At 48.8% G+C, this 27,811-nt stretch overlaps 1 pseudogene; it reads left to right on the forward strand.

Annotated features, from left to right (window-relative positions):
• The window catches only part of LOC144334770 (uncharacterized), a 60,705-nt pseudogene extending 33,089 nt beyond the window's left edge, over window positions 1-27,616 (forward strand).
• Window positions 27,617-27,811: the final 195 nt, after the last annotated feature.

Here is a 27,811-nt window from a genome sequence, read left to right on the forward strand (position 1 = left end):
TTATGCACCAAAGTTAAAAGACTATCACTCAGATACAGGCTCTGAAACTGTGGCATAATCATTTGGGAACAGAGCCTCTGCCAGATCAGGAGAAGCACTTGGGACAACACCCCGTGACCTCGGTCCACACAAACCCATCCAGACCAGAGGCCTCCCGCACTGCTCTGTAATTTCTGTGGATTTCTGTAAATGAGGTATTAGTGCAATAAGGAACAGATGAGTGCTCTTGGAGGGCAGTTTCTGAGCCTCCCAGCCACACGGCCACATTCAGGCTGAAGCCACACCACCTCCAGAAACACTGTCCGTCGCCGAGGTGTGCCTGGCTTCTTTTTCCAGAACTTAACAAAACCTGAAAGGACAGGTCTGTGTAGAAGAACACAAACTACTTGCGATTCCTCTGCCCAGTTCAGGCTGTAGGAAGCTCGTTTCAGCCCTCACCGTGTTCTGACCTTGGTTCCCATAAGAAATCAAGTCAGAATTCTAGTTCCTGTCTCCTGGGCAGTGTGGCAGGCATACATACCTTCAGTTACATGAGGAAAGGCGTGGCGAGCCCCCTTCCTTCAGTAAAACTGCACAGTTCCCAGAAACCTGACGCCATCCCCCTCACGCCACTGTGAACACCTGGACACAGCACATTTCAATGCGTGCACCTTCGTGGGCTGGTTTTCTATTTCTCCACTAAATCACCCCAAATTTAGCGTCCTAAACACTGACTTATTTTCTCCCATTTCTGAAAGCTGGAGTCCAAAACAGGTCCCACCAGCTAACGTCGAGGTGTCGGCAGGGTTGGCTCTGGGGAAGCGACTGTCTCCTTGCCTCCCGCAGCCTCTAGAGGCTTCCACATTCCCTGGTCCATATGGCACCTACTGTCTTCAGGACCCACAGCGGCCCTGATGGCCCCTCAACAGGAAGACGCAGAACGTCAGGAGCCCGGGCTCCAGTGCTAGGGCCAAGCCTCACCACCCTCCCAGCTCCTCACACGCTCCCGTGCGAGCTAATATAGATTCCACTTTAACTAGTATCACGTGTGTAAGGGGTAAGTGCCCAGCTGTGAACTGGTTAACCTCGCTCACACAGACCCCGGGAATAAACTCACAGGCCATGGACCACTCCACAAGCAATGAGTGACCACCTGCTCGGGGACCTCCATGGCCCAGCAGAGCCCTCCTTTGCCTCCCCGTGCACTCAGGGTCTGCAGCGCCAGAGGGCCCTGGATAAAAAAGACAGCTCCCATGTCGGGAGGCACCCACCAGAGGTTGGGTTCCCGGTACTATAAGTAGCCCAGGTGGACAGGCCACGCCCCGTGCAACTCCATCACAAGAATAACGGCTGCACGTGGCTAATGCACAGGTGGCCACCCCTCGGCCCAGCTGGCCACGCCTACCACATCACCGCCGTGACATCCAATCAGACTCAGCTGCTGGCACAGTCCAGGTATCGGCCCCCAAGAACATTCTGGATCACAATTCACAGTACTGATTGCGATCAGGGCCACACGTGGCTGAATGTATTTACAGGAGGACGCCACAGCCGATCTGGCTGGACTGAGAACATTTCCCACTGTACATTCTTACAACACCATTTTATTTGCACTTTATTAAACTTTTATGGCTTTTTTCTGCCTATCTACTTTATGGGAGTGTTTCTTGTTCTTATGACTGCAATGATACTTTAAGCTACAACTATTAATGTGTAAAATCAGTTTGGAAGTCGCCTTACCATTAAACATTTCACAAGCAAGCAGTCAGAGGCACCTAACCCGGAGGCCTCTTTTCTTCTCTGAGCCAAACCCACATTGGACTCAAAGAAAATGGCACACGGAGAGGGGCTGGATCTCTAGCGCCCATTCCTAGGGGGCCTCCTGGGGAGCAGATATGGAGGGAGAAGCCCTGGGCTATGGCACCATCTTACTAAAGAAAAGTCCATTTGGGTAAATGTAAGTGCCAGACTTAAGAGATTAAGCAAACCATGAAAAGAAACCACTAACCACAGCTTCTCCAAAACAGAACTAAACTCCCTTTAGTTTGAATTGGAAAAGCAGAAGTGATGATCAGGATACAAAAAAAGTGACAAAGTATCTGAAACAGGAGAATAATCAAGGGTCTCTCTCTCTTCCTGTGTGAGTGGGAGCCTCGCATCTAAGCTGGATTTAGAAGGTTACTACTTTGGACTGAAAGTTATCCCCAACCCCAGTTTGTAAGCAAGTGGAGCAGAACTCTTCAATAATTTCAAGGTTTAGCGGTAAAGCTCTGTAACTCTCACAACCATTTTAATTGGTGTGAATTTTAAAGTGACTCAATCTGTTAGCTGGAGTATCTAACGGCTTAACCACGGGGTCATGTTGGAAAATTATTCCAATTGCTTTTGTTTTCTCTACTGAAGATGCATTTGAATGTTCTTGTAGTTTGCAGTTGGCTGGTTCTGATGTTTGGTCTGAGGAGGCCCAAGTAACCGGAGAGGAAGAATCTGAAACCTCAAGACACTCTAGTGCTGTCTGGGGAGATGGAGACCCCAACCCGAGAGCCACTGACGGACTCAGCACGGGCGCAGGGCCGCCAGAAGCATCGGGCCACGTATTTGCTGCTTACAAAACAACATAAGCACACACCCCCATGTGTGTACACATGCCCTGTACAAGCTAATGTCTGTCTATGCTAACACCAGCACACACCCCCAGGTGTGTACACTTGCTCTGTACACGCTCACGTCTGTCCATGCCAACAGCACACACCCCCGAGGTGTGCACACACACTCTGTACACATCTGTCCCTGCCAATGCCAGCACACATCCCCAGCTGTGCACACACGCTCTGTACACACTCACATCCCTCCCTGCCAATATGAGCACACACCCCCAGGGGTGCACACACACTCTGCACATACGTCTGTCCCTGCAGCCTGAGTCAGTCACAGAGAGGCAGAGGAGGAGTACGAAGGACGTAATGGGCACTGAGATTCTGGGCCGGTTCCCCTCTCTACCTCGGGAGAGACCCCTCATGTGATCCTGCTGTCACTCACCGTTCCGCCTCCATCCTCCATCCTCCCACCGGGATCAGGAGGACGCCCACTGCACAGAGCTGTGATGAGGATGAACAGAAGATTGCAAGAGCTCACGCCAAGGTGCTGAGCACAGGGCCTATGGAGTGCTTCTTTCTGCTGTGGCTGACATCATCAAACAAGAGGCTGACACGGCTTCCGCAGAGAATGTCACTCGCTGAGAAACTGAAACGTGTGACCTAGGAGCCTGTGAAGGTCTAAGAACAAACCAACAAACCAAACGGTTTCGTTTGTTTTTCAAACACCATAGCCTGTTTTTTCGTTTTTCTCATGCTGTACTTTGAGTATCATTTAGTTTAATTTCAAAGTAAGTCCAATAAATACACAAAATCACAGGACTGAGCATGGAGCATTGTTTCACTTCATGTTCTCCAGCCTTTAGGGCACATTAAGGAAAGACATGATTCCAGGACTCCCATTAGAAAGGCTGCCCTGAGGCACCTGCTGGGGCAGCCAAATTGCAGCTGTTGATGCTGCCCCCAAGCTGCTTGGATGAAGCACAAGATTCCAGAGGTCTCCTCTCTTCTGCCCCTCCTCCAGGAGAGAAGGTGGAGGGAGAATGGTGAGAGAAAACAGGAAGAAGGAGGGGGGAAGGAGGGAGAGAGGAGGGGGGAGAGACGGAGAGAGGAGGGCCAGGGAGGGAGAGAGGAGGCAGGAGGGAGGGAGAGGAGAGGAGAGAGGGAGAGGAGAGGGGGGAGGGAGGGAGAGGAGAGGGCGGAGGGAGGGAGAGAGGAGGAGGGAGAGAAGGAGAGAGGAGGGTGGAGGGAGGGAGGAGGGGCATGTTCCATCCACCAAGGCAGCTACACTGCAGAGAGAATGGAGGGTGTGTTGCCTCTCAGGACAGCAAGTTCACGCTGTTTATAACTGTTAGCATAAACAATGACCCGCTGAGGACAGGGCTGCAATTGGAGTTGACAACGTTTTATTTTCATACTTGATATTGGGGACCTGGACCTAAAGCACCGTGCCTTGCCCTTTCGCCAGAGGGGCCAATGCCTCTCTATACTTGACTCTATTTTAACTAAATACCCGATATTGACTAGGAATTATGACGTGTAGGATACCCCTTACCACAGTAACGTCAAACTCACGTTCTAAACGCAGGCACTAGTGTGAACTCAGACTCCACGGCCAGCATCGTAACTGGAGACCACATGGGCAATGCTGTGAACTCAGACCCCACAGCCCACACCATAACTGGAGACCACACGGGCACCAGTGTGAACTCAGACCCAACGGCACCTGCCTGGGCTGCTCCAGCCACCAGCAGAACCTGTTGTGCAGCTGAACTGGAAGCTGATTCTGGAAAGAACTGAGAAGCATGAGGACGAGATCCTTCTACCTCAACAGGGATCAATTTTTTAACGATTTCTTTCTTTTAGAAAACTGTTAATAAAATACTTTGTTCTAAAATGACCAGGATTTCAGCAGCCTCTACATTCCTTCATGTCAATCAAAGCTTAGGCACGTGGGTTACTTCACTGTTCATGACACCTTTTTCAAATAAACCCCGGGGCCGCCTGTGTACCCAAGAGCCTGGGCACTGAGGATTCAGAGAAAACGTTCAGGGCGAGAGTGTTCACGTCCCAGCGGTGCAGTAGAGTGCATCGGGGGGTTTAAGCCACAAGTGGCCACACCTCCCCTGCCTCTGGCCAGTGCCCACTGCTCACACACACACTCCTTCCTCGGCCCATCCTGAGCCACGGGGCCCACGCGTAACCAAGGTCACTGCAGCACCTCCAGGAACAAACTGGTTACAGGTGGACTGCTCTCTACGCAAGGTACGCTAGATTAAGAAAACTGACTAAAAACAGTAGGAAGAAAAACTCACTCCACCCATTGAGGCAAGAGAAATGCACACAGCCTCTGAAATCACTGCAGAGGAGTTTTCCCGGGTTAGGTACGCGGTGGGGTGACCCTACCCCATAGTGGGGCAATAGCACATGGTGGGAACCAAGGAACATCTTCGAATAAATGTAGGAAAATGCACTCAACTCCCAAACAGAGAGAGAAACTGCTTTTTTCCTTAAAAGCTTCTGTCTTTTATTCTCAGAAAGACTCTCTTTGGTGTCTTGACTGCTGACAGGACAAGCCTGTCATCCCCAGAAAGCCGCCCTGGACAGTCTCCAGATCCTACAGCCCTCAGGTTCACCTTGCCTACTGATGATCCCACATTACAAAACCTAATCATCAGAAAAAGCTTCCCAGTCCGCAGCTCACAAGTGACATTTTATTCAGGGAAACGCTAATAAAAACCTGGGGCTCTGCGTAAACGCTGTCCCCTAGGTACTGAGGCTCCACACAGATGGCACACAGGGAGACAGGCCTCACCCCTTCCTGGCGCCCCATGTCTCTCCTCAGATTTTATTAGCTGAGTTTTGTGGCGGTTTGTTACTTTTAACCTGCCTGTCCAAGGCAGCTGCACTAAACTACTTGTCCAGGGCAGATCCACTCATAATGACCATCAGCTCAGAGTTGGAAGTAGCACTGGAGAATGAGGTGGTTTCAGGGCACTATGCTTCCCTGCCCTCTTTTCCAGGGGTGCCAAGTAAGTTTCTGCTGTAGCTGATGATGTCAATACTACACTAACATTAGTTCAACGGCAGGCCACCAATTAATACTTAATGAACAATCTCCTTAAAAGCGAAACCCCATCTCTACCAAAAACACAAAAAAGTAGCTGGGCATAGTGGTGAGCACCTATAATCTCAGCTACTGGGGGACTGAGGCAGGAGAATTGTTTGAACCCAGGAGGCAGAGATTGCAGTGAGCTGAGATTGCACCATTGCACTCCAGCCTGGGCAACAAGAGTGAGACTCCATCAAAAAAAAAAAAAAAAAAAAAAGAAAAGAAAGAAAGAAAGAGAGGGAGGGAGGGAGGGAGGAAGGAAGGAAGGAAGGAAGGAAGGAAGGAAGGAAGGAAGGAAGGAAGGAAGGAAGGAAGGAAGGAAGGGAGAAGAGAAGAGAAAAGAGAAAAGAAAAGAAAGAAAGAAAGAAAGAAAGAAAGAAAGAAAGAAAGAAAGAAAGAAAGAAAGAAAGAAAGAAAAGAAAGAAAGAAAGAAAAGAAAGAAAGAAAGAAAGAAAGAAAGAAAGAAAGAAAGAAAGAAAGAAAGAAAGAAAGAAAGAAAGGAAGGAAGGATGGATTCTCACGACACTGTCAACATCTTCAGTTCTTCCCGAAGGTAGCATAAAATTATCACACACAACGTAAACTCAATCAGATCAACGTTCTTTCCTCACCGATCCATACCTAAATCCTTATTTCAAACTGGCCCCAATTTTTCAGAATTTAAGAAGACTGAGAGGAATAACCACGAACAAGCAAGGTTTACGCAGATGTCAGTCTTCCCAACTCTCGCTCAGGATCTCACCCCAAACTCCTCCTGTGGAATCAGCCTGGATAAGAGTCCCTGGTGGCCTCACGAGAACAGAGGCTCCCACGAACCCACGACAGACCCCACCATTCAGCCCCAGGCAGAGGAGGGAGGCGGACGGTCACGAAAGCCGGAAAAGCAGGGAACTGTGACTTGTCTGACTTAATGTAGGCGATTGGGCTAAAAAACAAGGCACATCCACCAGTGAATGGGGTGAGCTCCCAGCTGTCTGTGCAGAGGCTGTAGATATGAAGGAACTCACTTCCCTGCACACTGAAGTCCATCAGCGTCTCCACATCGACCGCACCTGGGCTCTGCTCACCCCTCACAGACTAGGATGACAGTGGCCGCGTCTGGATAGAATGTCAAGGACGGATGGACAGACATCCTGGACAGACACTGCACAGAGACCAGGGGCTGGGCTGGGGGGAGCGGCACAGCCTTGGGGCCAGCAGGGGCGAGGCCGGGAAGCCTCGGTGAAGGCCTGCATCTCCTCATCCAACAGAAGCAGGAGCGGCCACCCAGTGTGGGCTGCAGCTGTCGTGAAGTGGCCAGTGGGACATAGCAGGAGGCCGTGCCCAGCCTTACCCCCAGCCCAGGAGGAGGGGCCCAGCTGGGGACACTGCCCCGGGAGCTGGCATCCTGAGCCCCCAGAGAAGGCGGGAAATTGCCCCTGGGCACTGGGCGCTCAGGCTGCAGGTGGTGAGACCTCGAGGCCCTGCAGTCAGGGAGGCGAGGGCAGAGGTGGCCAAACTGCAGCTCAGTGAAGGGCTTTGTCAGGAAAGCCCCCCGAGGCTGCCTCACCAGCCCGGGGGAGGTTACTTCCGGCCCAGAGGCTCAACAGGGCCCTTGGTGGTGACGCTTAACCTTGTCCTCTGACAGAGGACCATCGAGACAGAGTCACTCAAACCTCTGCCAAGCTCTGCACCCAAATGAAGCTGTTACCACAGACGCCGAGGCAGGCAGTGCTCATCTCAACTCTGTACAAGTGGTTTCTTTAGCCAGTTCTCCAAATTCTTAATGACAAACCACACTAAACGTGTGTTTTCAGCATCACCTATGCTCATAGCTATGTATAAAATAACTATCACAAGGAAAACTAGGTGGTGAACCCAGGAGGAGGAAATCCCCACGACGAGTCGAGAGAACACCAACGGACCATTGGCTCTTCCCAGCTGAACCCAAGAGCGCTTGGCTGGGCTCACTTCCGTTCTAATTTCCAGATTTATTTTTACTTTCTCACATTTTCATTATGAAAATGTTCAAACATATTTAAAAAGTGGAAGAACAGTACAACGAGTGGTCAAGTTTTCTCCACGTGGAGCTCCAACAACTGCTAGCATTTCATTAGATTTGCTTTCTCACTATCTCTGTAGATCAGACAGAGAGACAGATTTGTTTCTCCTCTAGAGCCACTTGAAGGTGAGAGGCTCCTGCTGCCTCACCGAGTCCTCGGGTACACATTCCCTAGGAATAAGGGCCCCTCTGCAGCCGCAGTACCATCATCGGCAGACAAGAATTATTTCCGAGCATCGTTGTCCAGGTTATGTTCAGGTAGCACAATCGTCCCGAAAACGTCTTTTCTATCTGAGCCACACACTGCGCCGAGTGATTCTCCTTCCCCGTCTTCCTCAGGGACAGCCTAGCACCCCTTTTATGTGTGATCTTCAATTTTCGAGAGTCCGGGGGCATTGTCCTGCAGAATATCCCCTACCCCAGAGGCATCTGTTTCTAGGGCCATCATTAAATTCCCTACTATGCATCTCCATTCCCTGTAAACAGGAAGTTTCAGTCTCGAGGCACGATCACCTTCTGTCAAACGCTTCTCAGCAGCTTCCGAGTGAGGCTGCTGGTTCACGAGGGGTGCGAGCTCCTACTCCTGGTCACTGATGGCGTGGCCGCGACCAGTACCACATCCCGAATCAGAAACGTCTGGAGGGGCCGCGGGCAGCCGAGACACCTGGAGGTGTGAACGGCACAGGCGTGGGGCAAGAACAAGGTCAAATCATAACGGAACGTCTGATTCCAGACAGTCCCACCTGGGTAAGATGGTGACATCTCCCTAGCAAGTATCTGAAGCCAGAAAGTACGACAGAAAATTCACGACCTGCCTTCGTTCACCCAGGCCGCTCTAACAACACACCACAGGCTGAGCAGGGGCTGGCGAACGACACAAGTTCATTTCTCACAGCTCTCAGTCTCAGTCTCAGGCTGGGAAGTCCATAGTCAAGGCCTGACAGGTTTGCCTGGTGAGGGCTTCCTGGTTCATAGACGGCGCCTTCTCACTGGGTCCGCACACCGTGGAAGGAGCGAGGGAGCTCTCTGTAGTCCCTTTTTTGAGGGCACAAATCCCATTTATGAGACCCTTACAACATCCTCACCGCCCAAAGCTCCCCCTCCTAGCACTATCTCCTCGCGGGTGAGGATTCCAACTTGTGAATCTTGGGGAGATACAAACATTACAAAAGCCCATCATTTAATTTTTTTAAAGGCATTTTTGCTTCTACAAAGTCTCAAGATAAAATCAAAAGAAAGAGGTCTGAGTCAATCCACACAGGTCTCCCAAAAAGGGAAGTGATCAATTGCCACCACTTTTTATCGGAGACCCGCTGGGTGCCCCGGTCTGCACGACTGATTCTAAATCGCCGTCCTCTCCTCTGCCACTCAGAGGTCAGTGTCAGTCCAGAGCTTAACACCAAGGCAGAGCTGACTAAATGACACCAGCTAATCCAGTAAGACAAGCCAAGACTCCTGCCCAAGGCCTAATTCCTACCCCAGGGAAACATGGAAGGGCCAGACACCTGGCAGCCCTTCCTTCCTGCTCTAAAGCCCCAGAGACACATCACCGGGCAGGTGTGTGCCTCGGGCAACGCACGGTAATGTCAGCTGGGCACCGAGTCTGAGAACATGTTCTCAAGTAAAAATGAAAACAAGACTGCTGAGAAAAGTTCATGCTTAATCACCTCTGTGCTAAATTCTAAATGCAATGTTATTTCAGAGCTAGGTGGAAGTAATTCCTTAAAAATATATATGAACAGTGACTAGCAACCAGGATAATAAGTACTCAATATGTGTTTGATGAATAAATGAATTTTTAAAATTTATGAAAAGAGCACACTTTATTTAGGGTAATTCTATTAAATTGGATGTCCTAACTATACAGTGGTTCCTTCGTGCTGAAAGCAGAGTGAGTTTGCTTCACTTAACTCAAAAAATGGTAAGTCACTCTAACAGGAAACCAAAAGGCTTTACAGAGAGTCTAATTATGGTGCCAATTCAACTGTGCATGGCAATTTCACCTTAATATTTAAATTCTCGAAGCACCATAGTCAGAAAACAAGACATAACATACACAAGTGCATCGCCTGAAGCACCATCACCTAGAATTTGACAAAGTTTGACTGTGAGTTTCAAGAAAAGGGCTGACGAGGCCAAGAAGTTCCTTCCCCTCTCCCCTTACCTCCCATTTTGGTGACCAACTTCATGCAGAGAAATTCCTGTTTGAGGTTTGCAGGCATTGGAGCAATCCTGGTATCTATTCCCCCAAGACACTAGCAGGCTGAAGTCTGCAGGGTGCACATGTTGAAAATCACAGGAGCACTGGAGTGGCGGAAAAAGCTGCCCGTGAAGGTGTCATCCTTTCCAAGACAGGCTCTGATTCCGCCTCCGGGCCCTTTGGCAAAAAGCCATTGCTACAAATTCACAGCCACCAGGAGGAAACACACAGAAGTCCCCACTGCCCTCCTGGCTTCCCAGAAGGCCTCAGAAGGACGAGACACGGAGCCCGCACGCAATCCTGGACCCTCCTCCCTGCATTCAGTTTGACGCGTGTCACTTGCTTGAGTGACGGAGGTCCCACAATGGGCACAAGGGGACCCGTCAGGTCAGGAGGGTGCTGCCCGGCTCACGGTCCACATATGGGGACCCGTCAAGTCAGGATGCCCGGCTCACGGTTCACACATGGGCACCCGTCAGGTCAGGAGGGTGTTGCCCAGCTCTCAGTATAAGCCGCATATGCACATTCTCCACTGAAGCCACTGCATGAAACCACTGCATGAAGCTATGCTGGAAGCACTTTCTGGCAGGTTTAGGAAGCTCGTATCCAAGGTCATTAAATGCATGGCAAGCTCGTCTTGGAGACATTTTACTTTGCTTATGACAATGAAGCATTCTCATTGTACTGAGTAGAGCACGCTTTCTTGTCTAGTGCCTCTTTGAAATAGGCATGTTGTGCCTGCCTTACAGATTATATCAAGGCCCTAATACATTTAGACCCTTGTCTCAAGTACACACAAAGCAGCGGCATCTCTAGAACGCGTTTTGGACCACGGGAGGAAACCAAATCGCAGCATTATCCATTGATGTTGCATCTGGCACATTGAGACTTTTTATTCTCTCTTCCTATACAAAGAAGTGGAAAATAGGTCCAAGATCATTCACAACAAATTATTGCTAATTGAAAAAAAAAAATCCTACCCTCACCTTGGAGGATCTCAAGGCAACACCTCGTTCTTTGAGGTCATGGTTGGGATGCTCTCTGAACTCCTAGGTGGGTCTGCAACTGCAAGGAATCCCCAAATGGGCAGTTGTGGGGCCAGCATGGCAGCTAGCCATACATCCAGGCAGGTCTTGGCAGGTTGCTCCGTGACCTCGGCTGGTTCACTAACCTTTTCCTGCACTCAAAACCCACCAGGAACGAGGGCACCGGCCCACACGTCTCTGGTCCCAAGTCTACATCCCCTATATTCCGCTGCACTGCTGGGTTTCATGCCTTAGATCCCAGGCACCTTCAAGTTGACGTTTCCCCACCAGCCCTCATGAAGATGATACTCAGATAACGTCCCTCCTCTCCCACCTGGTCAGTACCCAGGGAGAAAGGAACCCGGGTCTCAGTTTCATTTTCTGCCAGTCCATCGAAAAAACAGCTGGCCAGCAGCACTGGTGCACAGCACTGCCAGGTTACCCGTGAGGAAAACAAAGCAAAACGGGATATACTCAAGTCAGCTGCAGCAAGTGCTTCTCCATTCCGGCTCCAACAAGGAAAGACAGGAGGCCAGGAGTGTGGCTCACATCTCTTGTTCTTCCTTGTTGGGACAGGGGCACAGAAGCATTTTGGAAGACTGAGACAGGACAAATGCTTGAATTTGAGAACCGCCTGGGCAACATAGCAAGACCCCGTCTCTACAAAAAAAAAAAAAATACAAAAATTAGCCAGGTGTGGTATCGTGCCTGTATTCCCAGATAGATACTCAGGGGCCTGAGGTGAGAGGATCACCTGAGTCCAGGAGGCGGAGGTTGCAGGGAGCCAAGATTGCACCACTGCACTCCAGCCTGGGCAACAGGGTGAGACCCTGTATCAAAAAAAAAAAAAAAAAAAAAAAAAAAAAAAAAAAGATAAGAAATACAAGAGACCACTAATAATTAAAAATAGTGCCTGCTAATTTGAAATCTTCTCCAGATACGGTGAAGGAAATCATTTTTCTTCCTACACCCATTCTAAGGAAACATTTCTATTTTTCTGCTATACAATTTGGTAACCTGCCATTTCAGATCCTAGTCTCTTTAAGCAGGACTTGCTGGTGTGCCAGCAAAGCACTGCTCTGAAACCTCAGCATCCTCAGGCCCAACTGGAGGGCAGGTGAAGGATGCTGGGCTTCCACCTCCAAAAGTCACACTGGGGTGGGGCAGGTCTGGGGTGAGGCAGGGTTTGCACTTCTAATGCATTCCAGTCGAGGGCCACACCACCCTAAACACGCCCATCTCATCTAATGCATAGCAGAGGGAGAAGCCACGTGGGGTAGGTCACAGAGCAAGTGTCCAGGCACCAGGTCACCAGGTGTCTATTTAAATGCAAACCAGTCAAGCAACTTAAATCAAACAGGTTCACCCTCCTAACACATTGACCAACACAGCTAGTGATAAATATCACTGCTGTTAGACCTTCTGCTCACTGATGACCAGAGCAATGGCCTGAAACATCAAAGCTGAAGGGTGTGTGCCACGGTCAGGGCTCTGCACACCCCCGTCTCTCATCTCACACGGGTGCCTTCACCCGCACCGGCGTCTCACAGACCAGCTCCACGCTCACACTTACTGGGACGCAACCACCCTTTCAGCCCTTCATGCGTCTGTACCCTATAGCGGTGTTCAAGGGAGGCTAATTTAAGAAACAAATGTAATACGGACATCTGTGAACTCTTCCTCCATATCCACTGAGTGGCCCTCCAGAAACAGAAATATTAAAAAGAAAAAGAAGACTTAAGAGTCAAACACAGGGCCGGGTGCAGTGGCCCATGCCTGTAATCTCAGCACTCTGGGAGGCCAAGGAGGGCGGATTACCTGGGACCAACAGGTTAAGACAAGCCGACCAACATGGCAAAATCCTGTCTCTACTAAAAATACAAAAATCAGCCAAGCATGGTGGCATACGCCTGTAATCCCAGCTACTTGGGGGGCTGAGACAAGAGAATTGCTCGAACTGGAAGGCAGAGGTTGCAGTGAGTGGAGGTTGCAGTGAGCCAAGATCGTGCCACTGCACTCCAATCTGGATGACAGAGCAAGACTCTGTCTCAAAAAAAAAACCAAAAACAGGCCAGGCACGGTGGCTCACGCCTGCAATCCCAGCACTTCGGGAGGCCAAGGCGGGTGGATCACAATGTCAGGAGATCGAGACCATCCCGGTTAACACTGTGAAACCCCGTCTCTACCAAAAATACAAAAAAATTAGCAGGGCGTGGTGCAGGCACCTGTAGTCCCAGCTACTCGGGAGGCTGAGGCAGGAGAATGGTGTGAACCCGGGAGGCGGAGCTTTCAGTGAGCCTGGATCGCACCACTGCATTCCAGCCTGGGCGACACAGAGAGATTCCATGTCAAAAAAAAAATAACAAAAACAACAACAACAACAAAAACACAGAAGCTCGTGAAACAAGCCCTTGCCCCACGCCATGTCAGCTGTGCTGTGCCACCCAGGAGCATGCCAAGCTCAAACAGTCGTCCACCTGCCTTGCGTAAACGATGTCACTACTCGAATCACAGAGACTGAGATTCCCTAGCCCTCGCCATGTGCATGTCACTCACAAGCAGGCACGTTGGCGTAGGAACAATGCACAGGGAATCCCTCAGGCCATCCGATGACCATCTATTGATAAATAAGAAGCATTAATTCCAGCTGGATTGCAGAGGTGTACACATCAATACTTGTTACTGTTCACAAATGTTCCACTTGAGGATGGGGCGACGTTACAGAATTGGGAAGAACTTCACAGACGTACGAGGGGTGCATTTAAGGAAATAGTGTAAGGAAAAGGTGAGAAAATGGAATACCCTAACCTCTGTCTTTTCATCACCCTCTAAATACTACGATTCAGTTCTCTTCATTCTGCAGTGAAAAATAAGTGATTCACACTCAGACACAAGGTGGCTTAGGAAGCTGTGGCTGTTTTAAAAAGATGAAACAATTTAGAAGATCAGGATTCCATGAACGTACTTACTTAAAGAGAGAAGAGACTGGGAGTTACACATCAGCTTACCAAGGCTGTCCCGAAGTCCAGGAGCCCCTCAGGAGAACAGAGAATGTGCAGCCTCCACAGACCAACGCAGGTGGCTGGGCCCAAGAGTGGGGACGGGGAGGCTGCAGGAGGCTTGCAGAGGGAGCTGTCCCGCCAGCCTCTCGCAGAAATTCCTGATTAAACCCTGACCACAACTCTGTTTAGTGAATTGTCTCCTGGTCACTAAGAAGAGTGAAGCTGTTGAAAGCCTACAGCCAACCCTCTGGATAACAGTTGAGATGTATTTTAGAGAAGGAAATGATCCTGTCCCAATCCCAGACCTGCCCACAGCTGCGAGCGCGTCCGGGGAGTGTGGCTTCTTGCTCTGTCAGCACCAGAGCCCACCGTAGAGCCACACGGGTGCTGCCCGACATTCCCACTTCAGGGAGTCTGGGCAGGTGCAGCTGAAACACCCAGGGGGCAACCCCCGCCCACACTTCTCAAAAGTACATGCAGAGGCAGACAGAATGAAACACGGTCCCCAAACATCAGACGTACGGTTCAGCAACACGGCCCACCACAGAGCCACATGGGCGCTGCCCGACGCCCCCACTTCAGAGAGTCTGGGCAGGTCCAGCTGAAACAGCACCTGGGGGCAACCTCCACGCCCACTTCTCAAAAGTGTATGCAGAGGCAGACAGGATAAAACACGGCCCCCGAGCCTCAGACATAAAGTTTGGCACGTGAAACAAGAACAAAAGTCGCATGGGAAAGTGAGCACAAAAATGAAAAAAATAACAGAATTACAGTGAAGATGGATGATATGGGGAGGATTGCGAGGAAGTTGAGAAAGGGACTGAGGACCCGAAGAGGCATATAAGGGCTGGACATTCCCCACAAGATAACAAAGACACCTCTGGATGAGGTGGGACATCATCTTCATTATGGAAATAAAGGGGAAAAGCCTGAAAACGTCAGTTTCCTACCACGAAGCAAAAATCAAACTGGCTTCAGGCTTCTCTCTAACACTGGATTCCAAAAGACGAGGGTGTGGCATCTGTGGGGTCTTGAGGGAGATCTGGCAAAAACGTCCCAGAGCTGCCGTCTTCAGAAGCAGCTGAAACAGCCTCAGATCCAGCAAACTGTTGTCTCGAAAAATCTATCAGGGTACACCCCTTTATCAAAGGGGCTCATGGCTGCAGGGGGTGTGGTGTAAGGCGATTTAGAAATCTTACTCCGTGCAGACTCTAAACTTGGGAGGCCGCTGGTCACACCCTGGGAGGACCTCAGTCAACGGGAAGCCTTGTGCCTCCTCTCTGCTCCATCTCTAATGCCAAGAAACATTTTATACATAAAATTACGTTATTTCAAATTTGTTAAATTGTATATATTAAGTCCATAAAGAGACCAAGAAAATGTATAAAAATATTGATGACTTCATGGTGGTATTATAATTAATTTTTAAACAAAACATGTTGTCTAAATTTTCCAGACTGAAAAAATACTCTTTTTAGCAAGAAAGGTGCTTTTAAAGTCATCATAAACAATTATATATCCATCCTACGAACGTGGTCTTAAAATTAAAAGTGAACAGTAAAAACAGCAGAAGGAAGGGCATGAATATGTTGATAACGTTTATCTCTGAATGGGGGGGCTGTTTTGCCTTCCATTTCCCTATGTTTGAAGTGTCACCTCTGTAATGTAATAATAGAGCAAACACAATAGTTGAGGAAACACTGCTGCCCACTAGGACATAAACCAAGTCTCCTCCAAAATCCTGCGACCCCAACCTCTGATTTTATCTTTTAAATCAGCTAGGTTTTCTCCCCTAAAAAGAAGCATATTGTATCATTACTCTTTAAAGTTAGGTGACTTAACAGGCATACAGACTTCAACACCTTCTGGAAAGGTGATGTGTCAAGTTTAACTAAGATTTGTTTTGTTCTGAAAAGAGCAGGGGCACGTCCCCAGGTGAGGGGACTCCAGGAAACACTAGCTGTGTCTGATGGGCCCTCACCTGGAGAAACAAGCGCTCGACGCCTCCACCCTCCACCCGGACTCAGCAGGAAAGGGGTGCAGAGCTGAAGACAGACTCGTCTATAAAAACCTCAAGGGCTGTTTCCAGGAGCTACTCACTGCCCGGTGCCGCCTCACCCTGCCCCCCTGTGCAGGTACCGGAACTGCTGTCCAGCCTTCCCCAGGCTCTCCACGCCTCCTTCCACCCCACGCCAACCTGCACCACCCAACTCCCCACCGTCACTTACTGACCACCCGCCTCAACTCCCGCATAGCCTGGAAACTACAAAGCTGCCTGGCAGCAAGAGGGGACGGGCAGCGACTGCACCAGCCAGGTGGCACCTGCTCCCACCAGACTGCAGGGTCACAGCGCCTGCCTCATGGAGCCGTTGTTATGCACAAGTACAGTGGGAAATCAATGCAGCTTTAGCTTTACTTTGGTGCTAAATTAACTTTATAACACTTGGTTATAACAAACATTAATTTTTACAGCAATTACTAAAATAACAACTCATAATGTATTCATTTACCATATTCAGAAAACAACTGAAAAACCAAACACACAGCAGAATTTTATAGGACTGTAGTAGTTTTTGTTAGGCTGTCAAATTATTTTAAGCTCAAAATTAAAGTAATTAAATCTGTGACTCTCAACTGGGGAAGGTGGGCACACACAGAGGGGGGAAGGTAAAATCCTTTTTTTCTTCCAAACCTCACACAGACCCACTCAGCTGGTCATTTCCATTGCTGGAATTATGTCCTGCTCCTTAGGTTAAAAACAACTGCCTTCATGCCTATTAAAAATAATGTTTCTTCCTTTCCTGAGTGATTGTGAAATGAGCCATGGTGGCAAGGTAGGCACGAACAGAGGGAAACTGAGTCCATGTCCACATTTGATGGTGGGCGAGAACAGAAGGAAATTGGGTCCACATCCACATTTGATGGTGGGTGAGAACAGAAGGTAACTAGGTCCACATCTATATTTGACGGTGGGCAAGAACAGAGGGAAACTGAATCCGTGTCCACATTTGATGGTGGGCAAGAACAGAGGGAAAGTGTGTCCAAGTCCACATTTGATGGTTAGCCAGAACAGGGGGAAGCTGGATCCACGTCCACATTTGATGATGGGCGAGAACACGGGGAAACTGGGTCAACGTCCACATTTGATGATGGGCGAGACCAGGGGGAAACTGAGTCCACATCCACATTTGATGGTGGGAGAGAACAGGGGAAAACTCGGTCCACGTCCACGTTTGATGGTGGCTTTTAATGCACTGCAGCCTGTGTCCCCTTGACCTTCACGAATTGTCAGGTAGTAAGAAAGCAATTTTTCTTATTGGAAAGGAGAAAACTAAGTGGCTGCAAAATAATATCATTTCCTTAAAGCAAAACTACAGAGAACCAACTTTGACTTTTTCCACATTACCCAGTAACTCTAAGACTCAGGGTTTTGTCATGTTACAGCAAATGCTGTTCATTAGGGGGAAATTGGAAGTCAGAACAGTATGTGCTATTCAAATTCTCAATGAATAATTAACTCAAATGGGTTCAGAGTGCTATAAAATGAAATTAATTTGTTTTTAGTTTAACCCCAAATCCCCAATCCTTTGCCAAATGATCCTCTATGTATCCTGCATAAAGGACAGGGTCTTTCTGGCAGAAAAACCATTAAAAGTTTTATTTGCAGTAAGAGAAGCATGCCTTCTTATTATCAAACAGGTGCACGGCCCCCTTGCGGTGGGGGGTCACCTATCACCCGCATCCCCGTGTGTCACGGTGTTGCCACACACCATTAACGCATCAAAACGGAAAAGGAAATGTAAGCAGTGTTTGCCGTCCAAAGTTCACGTCAACAACTCCTTATTATGAAGGCACTTCTGAGCCTTTCCTCCTGCATCTGGGAGCTACCAGCAACCCAGTTCCAGGAGAGAAAATAGCTCGACACCTCCTGCAGCCCGTGGAGTCCTCTTGTTGGGACAAGGTCCCCCCAGGAGAGAGGAACCCCCAGCAGGTTCAACACTGGAGGTCCTGGGAGTGGGTGGTGCTGGGGAGGCCATTCGGGGAGGGCTGTTCCCTGTTCCCTTCCCCTCAGGAGACAGTTTGCCCGAGATGACACAGCACCGGATGGGATTTCAGGGTCAGGGACCACGGACCCCGGAGCTGTGGACCACACCAGCCCAAAGCCACTGCATGCCCCACACCGGGGCTGTGGATCACACCAGCCCACAGCCACTGCATGCCCCAGACCAACACGAGAAGAGTGCAGACCAACAACATCTTCGTCTACGGTAGGTGCCATCGTTATCGTTCCTAAGAGAGCCCATGGCCACTTCTACCAGGTGCCCTCCACTCTTCCCCTGCCCCAGCTCGTCCCCCTGTGACAGCCGTGTCTCTGAGAACGGGGTGTGGAGCCAGGGGGAAAACACAAAATAAACCACCTGCTACTAGAAACAGCCTCGCTGTCCTCAGGGAGCCGGTCCCGGGGCCAGCCTCGCTGTCCTCAAGGAGTCGATCCCGGGGCCAACATCGCTGGACTCAGAAAGTCGGTTCCAGGACCCCATGGACACCAAATCCAGGCACATTCAAACCGCACAGGTGGACCTGCTGAACCTGCGTGTACAAAGACTCGGCCCTCCGACAAGCGTTTCACATGGCAGGAACACTGTATTTTCTGTGTGTACAAAGAATCAGCCCTCCGACATGAGTTTCACGTAGCAGAACACTGTATTTTCTCCCTGAGTTTGGTTGAAAAAATCAACCTATAAGTTGACCCGCAAAGCTCAAGCTTGTGTTGGACAAGAGTCAACTGTATGCAATTGACACTGATTCCTACCAACAATATCCAGATCTTACCATGACCAGCACGATAAACAGAATGAGCAAAATTTAAAAACTAAAGCAGAGTTTTTTCCTGCGAGTTGGTGCACTGCGTATCCCCTGTGGGAAAGACCACACTGGCTGCTGACCAAACTCCACCGGCCTCTTCCTCCGTCCTGAGGGCATCTTCCTCCATCCTGACAGCAGCCTGGGCTCACCTCAGTCCCAGGGCAGGGGAGGGGGACGCACTGTGCACCCTCCCAGCTCTCCTCCGCCCCTTCCCTCACGCTGGCCCAAGAGCAGCCTGGACACTCACTTGCTGGGGGCACCAAGTTGCCCCTCCTCCGCCCACAGCCTCAGGCCACCTGTCTCATCTGTGACTGAGAAATAGAGCTGCAGCTGGAGGCGGGAGGCGGGACACACTGGGATCTACCCATGGCCAGGCCGAGCTGCTCGGATCACTCAAACTTCACTTTCCTCACTCGCTCTACCAAATAGACTAGAATAAAATATGTCGCATCCTCCTTTCTACACACTCCCAAGCCTCCCATCCCACTTCCCGGCGCTGACCCCTTAAGAACACTTTGTGCATCTTTCCAGGTATTTTCTATCCTCCTCAAGCACAGAACCACATTCAGAGTGAATTTTTCTCTTCTTTTTTTTAACAGAAATGGCACCAGGGCAGATGATGATTTTTTTGTACCATTTCTTTACTTTCTTGGGCATTTTCCGCACCAGGACAGATGGGCTCTGCTCTCCTTCCTCCCCGCCCAAAGCTGCCTCACAGCAGCCACACACGGAGCCGTAAACCCTAGCAAGACTGTGGGTGTCTTGTGGTGCCCCACGTCCCCAAAGACCAAGGGTCACAGATCCACATTGTCCAACAATACTTCAGACATGGCCTCGAGCCTGGGAACCCTGCTGGCCAGCCCAGGCCAGCCCCAGAATAGAGGTGTGAGGGGTGACATCTGCACCTCTTAAAAAAAAAAAAAAAAGGGCAGATATTCAGTGCCACATTTAAAATGGTCATGGCGGCCAGGCACAGTGGCTCATGTGTGCAATGCCAGCACTTTGGGAGGCCAAGGTTGGCAGATCACTTGAGGTCAGGAGTTCAAGACCAGCCTGGCCAACACGGTGAGACCCCTGTCTCTACTAAAAATACAAAAATTAGCTGGGCATGGTGGCAGGCACTTGTAATCCCAGCTACTCGGGAGGCTGAGACACAAGATTCTCTTGAACCCTGGAAGCAGAGGTTACAGTGAGCTGAGATTATGCCACTGCAATCCAGCCTGGGTGACAGAGCAAGACTCTGTCTCAAAAATAAAAATAATAAATAATAACAAAAGAAATATATATATATGCATTCCTAGTCCCTTGGAGCTGCAACAACAAAGCTGGTGATATATTTTGGGTGTTTCTAATCAATGTTTTCCATGAGCTACACTGCAAGTCTCAACCTTGACCCTGCTACAGTAATCATCTATTACAAATTAAAACAAGAGCCATTACTCTGTCTCCTACGAAAATATTCTAATTGAGGCATGTTAACAGAATACATTTCTTTGGGTGAGAAAGTATCCACCAGGGTGGGGAACAGACGGCCCACCGATTGTGCTGAGGCCCTGACCACCAAGGACTCACGAATCGTCCACAGCAAGGGTGGCGACTCAAAAAGAACACTAAATTGCTCTTTGACATTAATTCTTAAACCTTGAGAAACCAAAGTTCTCTTTGTAACAGACTTGACAAAGGATGAAGTCAGAAGTAGCTCAGCAGAGATGCACCAACTCTTACTTGGGAGAGACACCCCTTGCTAATCACGTCTGGATTAACGGATGTGCTAAGAGCATCTCTTCCAACAGGGACACAGACTGCAAACAGGAATGCTGTGAACACCTTCCCCAGATAACCCAGTCCTGACCCATCCACCCCTCAGGAGGTCCCCAGACAAGTCCAATAAGGAAATGACCCCACAGCAGATTCAGGTGCAGGCAGTGAGGATAGTGGCATCAGGGAATTCCACCGTAAACCTTGGCAGCACGCAGGGAGGTGTACCCAGCTGGACAGGTGAAGTCAAAAGTGCAGGATGATCTGGCCATTCCAAATATGCAGGGCATTCCAATTTTGTTAAAATGAAACCAAGCCTTTGAAAAGGCCTGGACTTCCCACAATGTATGGTATTCATAGTGTGGAGGGCACTGTAGAGAAGTTATCAGAGGGTTCATGACGGCAAGATCCAAGGAGGCTCTGCCATGTGCCACGTATGAGACAACTATTTACATAAAACACCTCATTTCACCCTACACAGAGTCCACAGACTGCTCCACAGTCTCCCAGTTAAGAGTTGGTGCATCTCTGCTGAGCTACTTCTAACTTCATCGTTTCTCAACTGCTTCATGTTTCACCCTACACAGAGTCCACAGACTGCCCCACATTTCACCCACAGAGTCCACAGACTGCCCCACATTTCACCCCACACAGAGTACAGAGACTGCTTCACAGAATACTACCAAAGGGGAGCATCAAATGATCCCCAAGAAGTAATGAGCGCCTTAAAAGTAAGAAAGCCAACCTCCTCCCCCTCTCTTAATTCCCTCTCCTCATTTCCGCAGAACCAAGGAAATATGAAGGGCCAGTGACGCCCCACTGAAGAACGCTCTCCTGGTGGTTACACTCTGTACATAGGGAGCACAACCCTGCTCCGTGCTGCCTGAGGCTACTATTCTATACTACACTAGTACGATCTGTTTGTTCTATTCTATACTATTCCATTCTCTACGATAGAATACTACAGCTTCATTCTATACTATAAAATACTGTACTATCTGTTCTATTCTATTCTATTTTCTTCTATACAGAAAGCAGTTAGCCAGCTTGCTTTAGGCAGATAGTAACGGAAGGGTCCCAGAGAGCCTCCAGCCCATGTTTTGTGCAGATAGGGGGACTTGCACGGGGGTCTCGCCTAAACATGCTCACAGCAGACTAAGGGTCCCCATGCACACGGGGGAATGGGGTGGAGCCACCAGAAATTTGCTCCTTAGACAAGGAGCCCAGCCCCATCAGCTTCTATGTAAAAGCCCTTGTAGTCAACTGGGAAGGGGGCGACCAGCAACCTGCTCTCAGGACCCCTCTTTTCGCGGAGAGCTTAACTTTTAGCTTAATAAGTTCCATTGCACTCACTCTTCAATGCCCCCATGCCTGTTTCTTCCCGGTCATGAGACAAGAACCTGGACCCAGCTGAGCTAAAGAGCAAAACTCCTGCATCAGTGCTACAGAGCACTATCCTCTCTGTTCTGTGCCATGCGACTCTACTATTCCACACCATACTACTTAATAGTAATACAATGCTGTGTGTTCTAATCTAGACTGTATTATGCTATGCAATACTACGTCATTAGTTCAACTGTATACTCTACAATACTATCCCACTTGTTCTATTCTAGACCATGTAATACTATTTGTCCTATTGTATACTATACTACATAATGTTACACTGTTTCTTCTATTCTATGCTACCCTATATAACATTATACTATTTGTTCTATTCTGCACTACTCTATATAATTCTATTCTGTTTGTTCCATTCTATACAATACAATATCTTGCATCATTTTACCATGTTCCACGATACAAGAGTAGAGTCAGTATTACTTTCATAATCTCTTTTCCAAGCTCTTACCCAGTAAGAAATGTGATGTTTTACTATGCCTCACATAAATGCACATTTCATGATAATCAATGCCATTTCCTATGGTTATAGAATTCTGTCTCTATGATTCTATTGATACGGCTTCTTTGGGCTTTTCTGTAAGTCTTTTGCAGTGTCTGGTTTCCTAGTGAAAAGATGACTAAGATCCCGATAAGATCCTATAAAACCAGCATTCACACACGCTCACCTGTGTGCACACTGCTGGACTCCGTGTTGAAGGAGTGACAGGAAGACAGACGGCTATTGGTGGATGGAAGGTAACAAGCACAGAGTAGAGTCCAGAACTGAGACAGGTACCAAGGCTCTGGCACAGTTGAGGGTCGATCCCAATTCTAGCCTCTCACAGAAAGGCAGAGGAGACTTAGCACAAAGAGCATGGAACTTCGCTTTAATAAAGCAAATGCTTACCATCCACTATGAGGACGTCAAGGAGAAATGGCAGTAGGCTCTACTAATAACTACTGCTTTAAAAAATGGAAGGGAGAGGGTACATTTTCACATGGGCCATGTGGAAAGTTGGCTGGACCTGCCGCTGGACCTGACACTGGACCTGACACTGGACCTGCCGCTGGACCTGCCCCTGGACCTGACGCTGGACCTAACGCTGGACCTGTCCCTGGACCTGATGCTGGACCTGCCGCTGGACCTGATGCTGGACCTGACGCTGGACCTGCCCCTGGACCTGCCACTCGGTCTGCTACTGGACTGCTAACAAATGCTGCAGATTTTTTTTTTTTTTTTTTTTTGAGACTGAGTCTGGCTCTGTCGCCCAGGCTGGAGTGCAGTGGCCGGATCTCAGCTCACTGCAAGCTCCGCCTCCCGGGTTTACGCCATTCTCCTGCCTCAGCCTCTGGAGTAGCTGGGACCACAGGCGCCCGCCACCTCGCCCGGCTAGTTTTTTGTATTTTTTAGTAGAGACGGGGTTTCACCGTGTTAGCCAGGATGGTCTCGATCTCCTGACCTTGTGATCCGCCCGTCTCAGCCTCCCAAAGTGCTGGGATTACAGGCTTGAGCCACCGCGCCCGGCTAATGCTGCAGATTTTTATGGAGAGAAAAGTACAATGCGTCTGAGAGCAGCTGTCCCAGCTCTGGATAAAGCCCACAGAACAAGGAAGAACAAGGATACCAGAGGCTGGTATCATTCAGTGGGCAGAGCCAATGACCCTCCTCTAAGTCCAGCAAAGCTCAGCCTGCATGTCTACAACTAGAAATACCAATCATAAGCCAGACCTCCTGGAAAATACCATTGACCCGCTGTAATTCTGTGTGGTGTATTATGTCCCATGTACAGGAAATCATTCACAAACCCTTTAACCAGGAAGTACTAACATGACTTTTAATGCAGTATAACACCTTTGCACCCATTTAACATATATTTAACCCCAGGGGTATAAATATATATTTTATAGAACATCAGACATGTTTACCTAATGGCTCGAACTTTCACAATGTCTCTCTCCCTGAGAGGACAGCGGAGGATCCCATGCACTGTCTCCAGGAACATGCCCCTCCCAGAGAGGACTCACAAATCAAATGTGCACATGCACGCATGCACAGACACATATCTCACACACACATACACATGCACCGCACACCTACATGCAATACATACATTCACACATGCACACACATTCACATAATCACATAATACCAACACATAACACATGCATACACATACACACAACACTCAAACACACACAAGCATACGCACAACACTCAAACACATATGCATATACATACAAATTCTGACACACATACATATGTAAATACGTAGGCATAACATGCACAAATATACATGTATAACTATACACACACGAGCATCCATGCATGCCTACTTGCACATATGGGCAGTCGTGCCTAAACATGTAACACATGCACACACATACATGCAACACATACACATGCACACATATACACATGCATGCACAGGTACATTACACACAAAGGCACACATACATGCACAACACATATACATGCAATACACACTTTCATACACATAAATGCAAACACACATACATATATATATACCCCTCAAAGACCCCATTATTCAATTCTAAACAAAGTGGTTTATCCCCCAAATGTACCTTCTCGAAATATATAAGCTCTACTGCACATTTCTTGTTTCAAATAATGAGGTCTCACACGCAGCACACACACATTTATACTCCAATACACGTGAACATATAAATAGAAATAGGCACACGTGCACGAAGACCCTCTTCTGTAAAGGTATTCTCAAACTGGAACTGAACGAATTCTGCTAATTATAGTCAGAGTCAGTAAAGATATATATTTGACTCGGAATGAATATACTCGTTCTTTACGTTACCCCTGGCAACAGCAAGAATGTAAAACAGAGTTGTGCGATACCATGTCACTTATTCAATCCCACTTCCTGGGATCTGACCCACTTGTAATAGCGTTTCTGTCTGAGTGATTTCCTTCTGACTAAAATCATGAGATAATTCCTTCTCTTCCTGCTTTCTCTTTCCCAGGCCTTTTCACTGCCCTTTCATCATCTCGGAAACTAAATCATATTTGTCAAAATGGAAGGCAAAGAAACAGTCTTAGGAGAGAATCCCACAATGGAATGGACTCAAGAGAGGAAAAAATATTCTTTTTGAAAATGTACAAAAGGAAAAGTCAAGAGGCCTGGGTTCCCTCTCACGACAGAAACAGACGTCAGCATAGCAGGTCACTCAACACAGTTCAGCTCTGTGGATGAAACAGAGATTCTAGCCTTGTCCCTGTTTCATGATGTTGCAGTGAAGGAAACAAAACAGACAAAGGGCACAGGCTGCAGAAACGGATTTTAAAAGGATGACTTTTAAAATGTGCACCTGCTTTTCAAGGGCACAATGAGGATATTTTCAAGTATATTAAAGCTGATTTATAAGAGATGGGTATAAAGACTCTACAAGGTCATTAGACTTTAGACTTAGAAAGAAAACAAATCACATTCTCCTAGCATCACGAGTCAGGTGTTCCATAAATACTAAGAAGAGCCACCGCAACGGGATCCACTATGAGGGGTCAAAACATAACCCACGAAGCGTGGCCGAGAGCTCCTATAACCTGATTTCTAGGAATCTAATTTTCAACATCCTCACAGCTAGCACATCACAAAAATACAGAACTCCAAATGCTGTAACACAAGGGCTAAGAACACCTAGCCGAAAATATACGAGGCATTTCAGGCAAAAATACCAGAATTAGAACACAAGTTTTATAAGTTCTTCAAAAGCTGATGCTAGTTGTGACTCTTCTGCAGACTTCAACAAAAGACACGCTAGAATTAGCCATTGACGGTAACCCTGAGTCAACACGCACCGTGTTCGGAAAAGCACAAGGCCTGCTCCGGCCTTGAGACTCCTGGGAACTTTCTCTGGACCGCACCGAGTGGATGACTTTGAGAACTCAAAATAACCAACAACCAGTCCATGAACAGAGAAAGAAGACTGCAGCCTCCCTGGGGACCTGGCTCCATGCCTGCCCGCTTTCTTCCGGATACCTTTGCCCTTCCCGGCTCCCTGCTTCACCTGGAGACGCTCTGGGTTCAGGTCCCTCTCCAGCTGTGTCTTGGTCCACGGCTGGCTGCCCGTGTGAAGCACCAGGCCTTGAAGGACCATCTCCACCTGCTCCCTGCACTTCCCACCCACTTCCGCGAGACCCCCAGGCTCTGGCTGCTCTCAGGGATCAGGGCTCCCAGGCTCCCCTCGCAGGCTCCAACTGGAGTCCTGCCCCCTGGTTTTCAGCAACGCTTGAGACTTTCTCCTGGAAACTCTCGGCTCTGGGCTTTAGTGAACTGCGCCATCCAGCTCTTCTCTGGACTCAGCAGGACCTTTTCTGGGTCTCCCAACCCTTCCTCCATTTCCAAATGTGGGCTTTCCTTTGGCCTCCTCTCTCAAGACATGCACGCCTCACACTCTGGCTACTTGACCTGCACTTCTACGTAAGAGGCTCCCAAATGCACCCTGCTCCAGATTTTCCCCAAGCCTCCTCCTGTATTTCCAAACTCGCAGCTTGCACTGGTGTCTGTAAGTATCTCCGAGTCAGGTCCACATTTGCTTCTCCTGATTTCTGGCAAAGCGCAACGCCGACCTCGGGGTGCAGACTCGCAGCTTCTTCCGCCTTCCTGCACTCCCTCTTCCCCTCCTGACCCAGGCACCGAATCGCTCAGCTCACTGGCTGCCTTCTCTCCTCCTCTCCCCACGGCAAGTGCCCTGCATGAGTCTGCTCTGTCCCCCCGGCTCCACGGCGTGCCGCACATCAGAGGCGATTCTCTCCGAAACCCTCAGTGGCTCCCTAGCATCCCACAGGTAAGGACTTCCACATTCTGGCCCCAATCTAACTTTCTGGTCTCAGATATGCACACGCATATTTTATCTATGCAAAGAGAGTACAGGCCTCACACCTGCTCTCATTCCTGGGCTCCTAGCTCCTCCTGAAGGTGCTGTATGAGCTACCTATGCTCTTTCCAAACACTAACTGAACATGCGCTTGGAGAACACTTACTTGATAATTTTGTGGTATTGCGGGATAACGTGGACAAAGTGAGAACTACGCAGGTGTGTGGATCTGCCTTGCCCAGACCTCACTTACCCAGACACTTCCAGATGCTCAAAGTGACCAGCCCTATTGGAGCACAGGCAGGCACAGGCTGCATCCCCACAACTGCGCCCCGCGAGCTGAACTATAATTATGAAGCAGCTGTTTGCTCCTAAATCTGTTTATGCCGGTGCACTTGTTACACATCACTGAAACCAATAAAGTATGACTCCAAAGAGACAATAATTGTATGAAAACTAAGTTGGATGCCTTTCAAAGATTTAATAGAGGAGAAAATTTTTTTTCATTTTAATCTTTTCTAAATTGCTATCAAATTAGGTATGGGCAAAAAATACACGCAATGTTTGAGGAAATCATTTTTAAAGGTTTCAAATCTAACATATCTTGTTTCTCTTGTGTTGCCTATTCTCTTCTAGAAGAATCAAAACTGTGGCAGGCCTGCGATGGCTGTGGTGGAGGAAAGAGGCCACACCCACAGCCAGTAGAACCACGCTCAGCAGCAGCCTAGCCCCGCGTGGAAGAGGCGTGAACATTCTCGGGAGAGGTGGATGTGCACTAACCGTTCCCAGCTCTGACCTCTTTGATTAACTGAATATGGTGATTGGTTTTATCTGAACGTCAGACAAAAGGGTGTCTATGCCCAGGAAAGACTCTAAACACTCTGGACCCTGCTGGGGCAGACGGTGACCGTGACCCAGTGATGCCACTCTCCAGTGGGCAGCCAGCCCAGTCCCCTAATCGTAAAGGACATTCATAGCAACACTACGAAAAAGAAACACTATT

The sequence above is a fragment of the Macaca mulatta genome, chromosome 15, assembly GCF_049350105.2.
Source record: "Macaca mulatta isolate MMU2019108-1 chromosome 15, T2T-MMU8v2.0, whole genome shotgun sequence".
NCBI lineage: Eukaryota > Metazoa > Chordata > Mammalia > Primates > Cercopithecidae > Macaca > Macaca mulatta.